Here is a 9,381-nt window from a genome sequence, read left to right on the forward strand (position 1 = left end):
TAAAAGCAATCTAAATAATCTCTCTCTTTGATGGAAGAGTACGGAGCTGTCGAAGTCAAACTTTGAAGAAGATTTGATACAGGGAGCCAATAATCACAATAAAATGTTATATTTAAAAAGCAGCCTTTATATATATTGAGCCCAATTTTGCAAATACAGAAGTACCAGATAAATCAGTGAAGAAACTGGTTCCTGCTGGGTATTGGATAAACATGCCTGGATTATGATGCCCCTTAAACATCTGCAATTCTGATTGAATTAGATTCATATATTCAGTGTAGATAAACTGTGTGTATGTATTGATGAGAAACAAAACCAAGAAAAATGACTAGGAAAAAAACTCCATTATGTTAACAGTGTTATCCTTGGGTTATAAGTTTAATATGATTTCCTTCCCTTCTTTTGTTTTTCTGTATTCTCTGAATTTTCTTCAGTGCACATATTTTATAATCAGGAAAAGAAATTTGGGGCTGGCAGAGTGGCTCAAGTGCCTAGCAGTGAGTGAGGCACTGAGTTCAAATTCCAGTACCACAAAGAGAGAGAGAGAGAGATTTTTATTAAAACAGAGGGAAAATCAATTCCCTCTACCTTTTTGTCTATACTTTAGTGGTTTTCTCAGAAGAACCTTCTCTAGATAATCTTCAAAAACAAGAAGACTCCTATTTATATGATACAGGGAGTGTGTTTGCAGTAGACTAAGGATGGGACATCTTTTCACGTTTGTCACTCACTGGATTCCTACCAGTTTATTCTGCACAGCCTAATGGCATAGCAACTTACACAGACTGACAGTCCCTACTCATTCTCCCCCCATACTCCTTCCAGCATAAAAAAAAAAGCTTCCTTCTTAATGGGTGCCCATAAAGTCCCCCCAAATACAGGATGTCAGAGATAAATCATCTCTAGCGGAATGGAGAGTAGCAAAGGTCATGTCATCAGCCCAGACTCAACCTGTTTAGAGATAGCTAGGGTGCTGGAGTAAGGCAGAGCAGGTTAGGATAGGGAAACTAACAGAGAGAAGGGGAGAAGTAGGCAAGGAAATGCTCTAGGCAGAGGGCAGTGGGGAGAGATACATGAGCTTACAGGAGTTGTAACAATAAACACAATCACATTAATACAAAGAGCTATATAAACAATAAACATATCTGGGATGCCATGGGTTATTCTCCTGCCTAAATGATGTTGATAAGCACTGACACTTTGACTCAGAATCCAGAGTATGTGGACCCAAAAAACAAAACAGAGAGAATGGAGAGTCCCAGGAGAAAGTCAACGTGAACAGGTAGGGAACATCTCTGTAAGAATACAGAAAAATCAACCTGAGAACTTTATGCGTCTTGTTCTCATTGTCATCTAGTCATCATTGGTGGAAGTTGTACTTGGAATCTGTCTTTGAAGAACAGAAAGCTGGACCTTGCTTGGGACTCTGGGAGAGGCAGTGTTTTAGCGGAAGACTGGCTTAGCTTGGGGACTTAAGAGTTCTGTACCCAGGGTGGTCCCCAGGCCTTGTAGTCCTGAATTGTCCCTCAGAAGGAGGATAATGAGAAGGTGTAAGCTAACATTGTTAATTGAACAGAGAGAAAAACAGATACTGACAAATATTATGAGAGATTGTTGAAGATTAAGAGAGAAGGTGAGAGTTTCAAAGAGGGAGCTCAGAGCCCTCTCACCTTCTTGTTGGAAATGGCTCACTTGATCTACTTTACTATAGGGTCACGCCCAACAATGCAGGCACAGCAGAGCCCAAAGTACCAGATAAGCCAACACAGAAACTAGCTCCTACTTGAATCAACAAATGTAGATGAAAAAATACTGCAAAATAAGGAACAAAATACATTTTTTTTTGTCCTCTAAAACACCTGTTGCTTTAGATTCAATCGGATTCATACACTTAGTGTAAAGTATGTATTTTCACTGATGGGAACTAAAACAACAGAAAACAAAACCATGGCCCAGAAAGGTTAATGACTTTTTCAAAGTCACACAGTGGCTTTCTGACTCCCAGTGCAGCTATCCTGCCACCAAGGGAAAGCAGCACTTCCATTCTCCCTGCTCTTGGCCTGCCTGACACCCACTCCTTCCAGACCAGCCTCCTCTCCACCCTGGCACACATTCAGATTTGGTTTGAACAAATGGCTGAACTCTTCTGGATCTTGGCTTTCTCAGATACAGTATGATGATGTGGGACAATGACAATACTCTGGAAGAGGGGTTTTTAAAATGTGGCCCTGAGCTGGACACCTACAATCCTGGCTACTCAGGTGGCAGAGATCAGGAGGATCGTGGTTCAAAGCCAGCCAGGGCAAATAGTTTGAGAGACCCTAGCTCAGAAAAACCCAACACACACAAAAAAAAGGGCTGGTGGAGTGGATCAAGGTATAGGTCCTGAGTACAACCTCCCTGGGAATTTATTAGAAAGACAATTTTTGCCCAGCCAGACCTACTGAATCAGAAACTGGAGGTGGGGCCCAGCTGTCTGCATTGGAATGAACTTTACAGGGAAGTTCTGCTACAGTCCAAGTTTGAGAATTACTGCTCTGACGTTTTCTCTTCAACACACAAGGAGGTAACTAAATTTCTCTGCAGCCACTACCTCCCATTCCACCCACCCTCCATCCCTTGTCCTGGCTGCTACATCCTCAATGGAGGTAAGGGTTCTTCCAACCCTCCCCAGTGGGTCGAGGGAGGCAGATTTCCTTGTCATTTTCTCTATTGTCCCTGCCTCAGTTTTTGTTTTTGGGTTTTTTTTGGGGGGGGTGGTGAACCATAACGTTTAATAACAGCAAGTTTGCTTTAGTGATTTATCCAACAGTTTGCAGAATGAAGGAGACATTGATAAGTGGGTGCCAGCAAAGTGCTGGGGAGAAGACATGGGGCCACAGGAGAAAAGGGGAGTGTCTGCAAGAGGAAAGGTTCAAGGTGAGGCTAAAGAGGATCCAGGTTGCCCCTGAGGGGGAGAAAGGCACAGGACAATGCTCTTGGTATAGGAAAGGGAAAGAAGTTGGAGGCTCAGCAGAAAGAAAGTGGGTGTTCAGGCGAAAACTGCCCTAGAGTTTGGGGGACTGTGTGGTTTTTTCTTTTCCTTCTTCTTTTTTCTTTTTTCCCCCAGTTTCCTTTCCAAGACTTTTTCTCTGCTCCATTTCGCTCCTCCCTCTCCTCCCCGCCCCTTCTGCTCCCCCTCCCCTCCCCGCGCGGTAATGGGAGGCTCCTAGGCAGGAGAAGCAAAAGAAGGAATTGTTTGCGAGTTCAGTCATCCAAAAAAGCTTCTTCCATATGGAGGGATCGGGTGCGCTGGGCGCGGCGTCCCCTGCCTTGTTCTGCTGCTGCCACCGCCGCGGTCCCGGCTTCCTGCCGCGGGGATCCTGAGTCCCGGCTGGCGGGTGTCAGCTGCCGCGCGCGCACCGCACACGCACAGACACACAGACAGACACGGACCCACACGTCCTCACAATCCGCCTCCCTCCCGGGCGGGCAGCTTCTCCGTGCCGGGCTCCTTTGTTGCTCCCGCTGCGGCCGCTCTCCGGTGTGTTGTGTCCCCGAGTGTCACCGTGCGTGTTGTGTGTCCCCGCGGCGCGGTGCTGTGTGGCTGTCCCCGCGCCCACCCCGCTGGCCCCCGGGCCCCCGGCTAACCCTTCGCCAGGCGCCGGCTGCACCAGAGGTGAGTCACGTCGCTGAAGTTTGTTTTCTTTTCATAAAAAGTTGTGTTTATTTGTCGGTTTGGGGAGGGGGGCTGGGGGGCGGCCGCAGGCCGGGCGATGCAGAGGGAGCGCGGGCGAGCGGCCGGCTGGCTGCGGGGGACGCGCGGCGGCCAAGCTGGGTCCCAGAGCTCAGAGGCTCCGGCTCGGCTCCGCCTGGGGGCCCGGACGCCGCCAGGCACCGAGAAATCCCCGCCGGGGCGCCTCGATCCCTGCCCGGCATCTGGCTCCCTTGGCCGAGTCGTGATCGTTCCGCGCCCGGGTTCCCGGAAGCTGCTCGGGTGGAAGGAGGGCCGGGACAGCCTCCCCAACTTGCCCCGAAGGCTGACACCAGCGCCCCGGCTCCCCAGCCAGGCCATGGGGGGAAGCCGCGCGGAGCTGGCAGATCCACCCAACACGCAACACCCATGCCTCCTCCGGACTGAGGTTATCACCGTGAGCCATTGAAAGCTGCTAAACAGCCTCAGAAAAGCACCCCTACCTGCAGGGATAGGTGGCTCTGGGGCCGGGACCGTGTGACCCGAGGTTGTGCTCTGGGAGTTTTTGTTTGTGTAACTGTGAGAAGGTGGGAAAATGAATCCGTAGGACAAATGGGATAGGAAGATTTTTCTGCTGGGGTTTGAAGAGCCTGCTTGACTTTCAGGTGCTCAATGTTAGTTCACTTTTCCAGGTCAGTGGAAGACTTTGAGGGGTGGGAGGCAGGTAGACCCGGAGATGGTTTTGTCTGTGTTTCAGAGATGGAGCGGCAGACGCAGAGTCCCTTGAACCAAGAGTTGTGCTCCTCTAGAGATGTGGCACTTAGAGCTAAGAATACCCAAACCACACACCAGCCATCCCAAACAGGCACTTTCTGGGTGTGGTGGGGTATTCTGCAGCAACCCCATCCCTTCCCTGCAAGCTCAAGTGAGTAGCATAAGTTTTTGACCCGGAGTTACCTTTTTGAATGGATGGACTAACTGAAAAGTGTATTTTGGTTTCAGGCCCATGTGCCACCTCCATATGTTCCCCACCAGCACACATTTGTCACCTACTTCTTTGTTGTCAGGAATTTTGCAAGCACAGACCATTTAATGAATGTAGTTTTTAAAATTCTTGAATGTAAAAACATTTTTGATTAATTCCACATCTGGGTCCTAAAATAAGGCAGCCCAGCCCTGTGACGACTTTTTCATCTCTTTGGCTATAACCAATAACTTTATTTCCATTTTCTCAAGGATAGCATGGAAAATATTAAAACACAGTCTGTTTGGACTGCAGGGGGTGGGGCTGGGATGCCCATACATCTGGGTGACCTGTTTTCTGAACTTAAAGTGAATCTGAGGCAAGAGGTTGGCCATTTTGAGATGTGTAACAGGTTTCCCAGGAGCATTTCTGTGGTCTTATAATTGGCACATTTTAATGGTCTCATAATTGAGACCCAGAGGTCACCACAGCAATTCCAGAAGCACCTTGGGGTCAGCAGGACAGAGGTAAGGTGGAAACATCAGTGGAGTTATGATTTTCCTGCCAGATGAGTTTTCAGAGTGAGTTTATGCAAAGAGGTAAAAATGAAAGAAGTCATGGTTGCTTCCTTGTGCTTCTTCGCTGATACTGCCTACCCCCAAGAAGATTTATGGCTCAGAATTTGCCCCTTTAGAAGTCTGTCCCTATGGAGTCTGAGGATTGAGACCTCAAACACTGCTCCTTTTATCATCTTTCAAGATATCTCACAAGATCAACACTGCCAGAGACATTCACTCCAGAGAAACTACCCAAGCCACAGGCAGTTGGGAGCAGGCTGATAAGAGGCCAGAATGGACTGTCTTCTACAAGGGCTGGGAAGGGAGGGTGTAGGGGAAGAACAGAGAGGATTCTGCTTAACTGCTAATTGATTGGCCAACTCATGATAAGGAGCGTGATTTATGTTCCTTTCTCTCCCTCAAATGAATCCAGAGATTTTACCTTCTTTGAAGTGTTTTTTCAAGGGTATTGGATCCCCACTCTCTTCAGCAACTGGTCTGTGGTTACCATGGCCTAAGATGAATAGGAGGATTTACTCATGAAATAATTCCTCTGACTTCCCCACAGACTCCCAGGACTTAAGAAAAGAGGGCAAGAAGTGAGCCCGAGGATCATAGTGTTCCAAGGGCCACAGAGGATCTGGGTTCAAGTTTTAGCAGTCACAGTATTGTTTATGAATTGAGGGTTTAGCTCCATGTCTTTCAAAGTACAACTGAAGACCCAAGTGTGCTAGATAATTGCTGTGCAGTACTTTTTGGCCTCTGAATAAGAAAGTATTAACCTGACACCAAAAGGTATTTTACATTGGGAGTTTGCTTTCTTTTCTCCAAACTCTAATCCCCTCCTTGCTCTCTGGGAAGGAAATGGAAAATTGGGCAGGGAGAGAAAAGACAGTGATATGTCCACGTAGAAAAATCTTATTTATTTCTTGTACCTCCTTGTCACCTCCATACTTCAGTTCAGAAAATATTTAATGGTGCATCAGACATCAGGCTGAGAGCACCCTTGTCCTAGGAGAGTATTTTGCTTAGCCAAAGAGTGGTCCCTCTCAATTTTGTTTTTATTACACAAGCATCTACTACTAATTACCAAAAATGCTTTTAAGATTACCCACAATCCCGTCCTATAACATGACTTGTTTTTGTTTATGCATGTGCATATATACTTTATACACAGTTGTGATAAAAGTGTAGACTGTTTTCAACAGACAGCCCTCAAGTATTTCTGCATTTTGACCAAAGAGACTCAAAGAGAACTTAGCTATCCAGCCACTTTGCTGTTGGTGGGAATGAATCAAATCGTAACTGTGTTCCCACATGGAACCCTAACACTCAATATTTTCATAATTTGTGAGCCTGAATCAAATATTTGGGATTGGGGAGTGTGAGGGAAGAGGGTGTTTGTTTTTAATTTAGAAATCCGTGTTTATAAAAAACATTCCTCAAGAAGATTTTTGCCTCCTTGGAGACCTCCAGGTTGGTCCTAGGTAGAGAAGCGGATGGATGATACAGGAAGGAAGGTTTAAAGAATCCATCTGCCTGTGGGATTAGGTTGGAGCCCTAGCTCCAACAGTCATAACCACTGTGCTCATCTGTTCCTACATATCCAGGTGCACAGATAGATTCCTTCTCTAGGCTTACCCAGACCTTCCTGCCCTTCCCTTTGTTACTCTACCATCTGTACCATCTTTTCCATTCCTGCTACCACTGTGCTTGTTGATGCCCTTGACAATTACTGCTGACACATGCCTGGGCCCCCCCCTGTCTACCTGTCACTGCCCTGCCTTTCTCCATCATAGATCCATCATGTGAAGCAGCTCACAATCAAGTCTAAATCTAAATTTCTCAACCCACTTCGTTCCGCTTCATGGTAATTCAACTCAATAGGACCCTTCTGCTCAGCTTGACCCATACAGTAGCAGGCCTTGATTTTTGCTGGGTTCATTCCTTGCCTTCCGCTCTAACACCCCAGAACCTTGTCCTGTAAGCCCAACTTACTATGTACGAGGCCTGCTTGTACTGTGTTTTAAAGAAATATTTGGTGAATGTTGATGAAAATGTACTGCTGGATGCAAAGATAATGGTTTTGTAAAATGTAATCATTGTTCTTAATCCATTGTTCATTTCAGTTCTAGCAGGGAGCCAGGTAACTGGACATTTAAAGAGGCCTATAATCTTAGAAAAACTGTTTCCTTCTGTTTTCTTATTCATAAAGTGGGTTAATAAGGGATTACTATGGTTTATAGCAATGCACCTTATAAAAGGCAAATACTTTAGGACTCTATGTTTATTTTGTTGTTCACAAGACGAAACAATTCTCTTTCTCCTCAGTCCTGAAAAAGGTTTCCTGGAACCTATGACCCATGAAGTCTTCTCAACATTCATACCATCTGAGGGTAGCAGCAAAGAAGTAGAAGACATAGGTGAGGTTTTTCTGCTCTTGGTCTGATAGCTCTGGTCTATCGGGTCAGGTGGTTTTTCTTGGTTGGTGTTACCACTTGAACATAGCATTTCTCAGCCTTTAGCGTTGGAAGAGTCCAGTTTTGAGTGGAACCTGGACGTCAGTTTGGTTCTTGTGGTTCATATACTTTTAGTTAAAGCCTGAGGTGAACTGTCAGACATCTTGGATACAAATCATTAACTGAGAGATTTGGACTCTCTAAGCTTGCTATGGTAAAGTCCTGCTTAGGTTTGGGTGGGGAAAGTCAAGTGTTTATGCTTTTGTCAATGATATTACAGCAAATGCCTCATAGTCTGATGTACTGGTCATTGTTTATCTCACAAAAACCACAGGGATTCTGCTTCTTACCATTTTCTGAAATAAAACAAGGAAATAATTTCTCTTTTCCTAATGGCAAATTTGGCCTTATCTTCAAAGAAGGCTTTTAATATTTGGAATAAGATTATTGGGCAGTAGGGGGAACTCATAGCAGAAACACCATGGCCTGTAATACAGAAACAACTTAATTCAGTTGCCTGAGAAAGTAACAGGAAAGTGCAGAATATGGGCAGGCTAAGTAGGACTGAAGAAAAAGAACTCACAGGGGTTGATCAGTGGAAAGTATGTTATTCTCCTCCAAAATTAGTTTGGACAATGTTGCACAAGGTGAAGGTGATGAAGTATGTGTAGGCTGAAGAATTCTTCCTTTCAACAGGCTTTTGTTGTACATGCTGTTTGCCTGGCGGCATGGCACAGGCTGGCAGGGATCGATCCCAGAGCCCCTGGCATCCTGAATTCCACTGCTGCAGGGATGGGAAATGCAGAGCAACGCAATGCAAACTCTGGTGTGAAAGAACTTGCAGTGGGTCAATTAAGAAAGACTCCTTGAGGGAAGGGAGACAAAAATCTCAGGCCAGAGACTGGACAGGCAATACTAAATGTTCTTTTATCTCTGCCTACATGAGTTGTTCACTGTTTTGTCCTCCAATACTCATTTCTCCTCAATGGATGATAGGCTTAATTTTGCTGGAGACATGAGATTTCAAGTTCAGAGTAGTTTTGTTTTCCTTCTTCTTCTTCCTCCTCCTCCTCCTCCTTCCTCCTCCTCTTCTTCCTCTTCTCCTCCTTCAGAGGGAAAAAGGAGAAATGGGTGACCATTTTTTTTTTCTTTCTCGTCTATATCCAATTTTTAACTGAGAATTCTAGAAAACATGCCTGAATTCAGCTAAAAAGCTTTCAATTTGTAGTAAGTTTGCTTGGCTCAGAGTAGAAGGTGAGGGGAAATTTACTTTAGGGACATAAAAGTCACTGTGCTTTCCAGGTGCTCAGAAGCCTCCTGGGCTGCCGAGAACTGGACATCACACAGGATGGGAGCTACAGGTAGGGGAGGAGGGGCCGTGCAGTGGCTGGCCTCAGAAACCCCTACCCAGACTGGGTTGGAAAGGGATTCTTGAAGAGAACCCTCCCCCACTTCCTTTTCTCTGCCAATATTTTTCCAGATTTGTCTAAGCCAAGAGTCTTTACTAGTCTGTACTTACCTAACATTGCAACTCCAACAGGTTTATTAGGTATGGGTCACAGTTAATTAAGAGGAAAATTGGGGGGTGCTGGGTTTATTGGTTTTCTGTGAAAGCAGAGGCTGCTCTTAATTGTTTCACAAATCCTCTCCCACTTGACTTTCTGTTTTCTGTCTCATGACTGTCACCTTACAGTGGGGTTACGGTAGCTCTCCTTCCATAGCTATGCC

The 9,381-nt window shown here is 45.7% G+C and overlaps 1 protein-coding gene across 6 annotated transcripts in view; it reads left to right on the forward strand.

Moving 5' to 3' along the window:
* The first annotated feature begins 3,196 nt into the window (after positions 1 to 3,196).
* Positions 3,197 to 9,381, forward strand: part of Boc (BOC cell adhesion associated, oncogene regulated) — a 74,740-nt gene continuing 68,555 nt past the window's right edge. For 3 of the 6 annotated variants that reach the window (XM_074073146.1, XM_074073153.1, XM_020153815.2), the window contains exons 1-2: positions 3,197 to 3,658; positions 7,526 to 7,617. The gene's annotated coding sequence lies outside the window, so the exon portion shown is untranslated. Of the gene's footprint in view, positions 3,659 to 4,462; positions 4,599 to 7,525; positions 7,618 to 9,381 lie in introns of those variants that run through there. The other 3 variants (XM_074073148.1, XM_074073152.1, XM_074073147.1) reach the window with 2 other exon arrangements.

This window comes from Castor canadensis, chromosome 5 (assembly GCF_047511655.1).
Source record: "Castor canadensis chromosome 5, mCasCan1.hap1v2, whole genome shotgun sequence".
Taxonomy (NCBI): domain Eukaryota; kingdom Metazoa; phylum Chordata; class Mammalia; order Rodentia; family Castoridae; genus Castor; species Castor canadensis.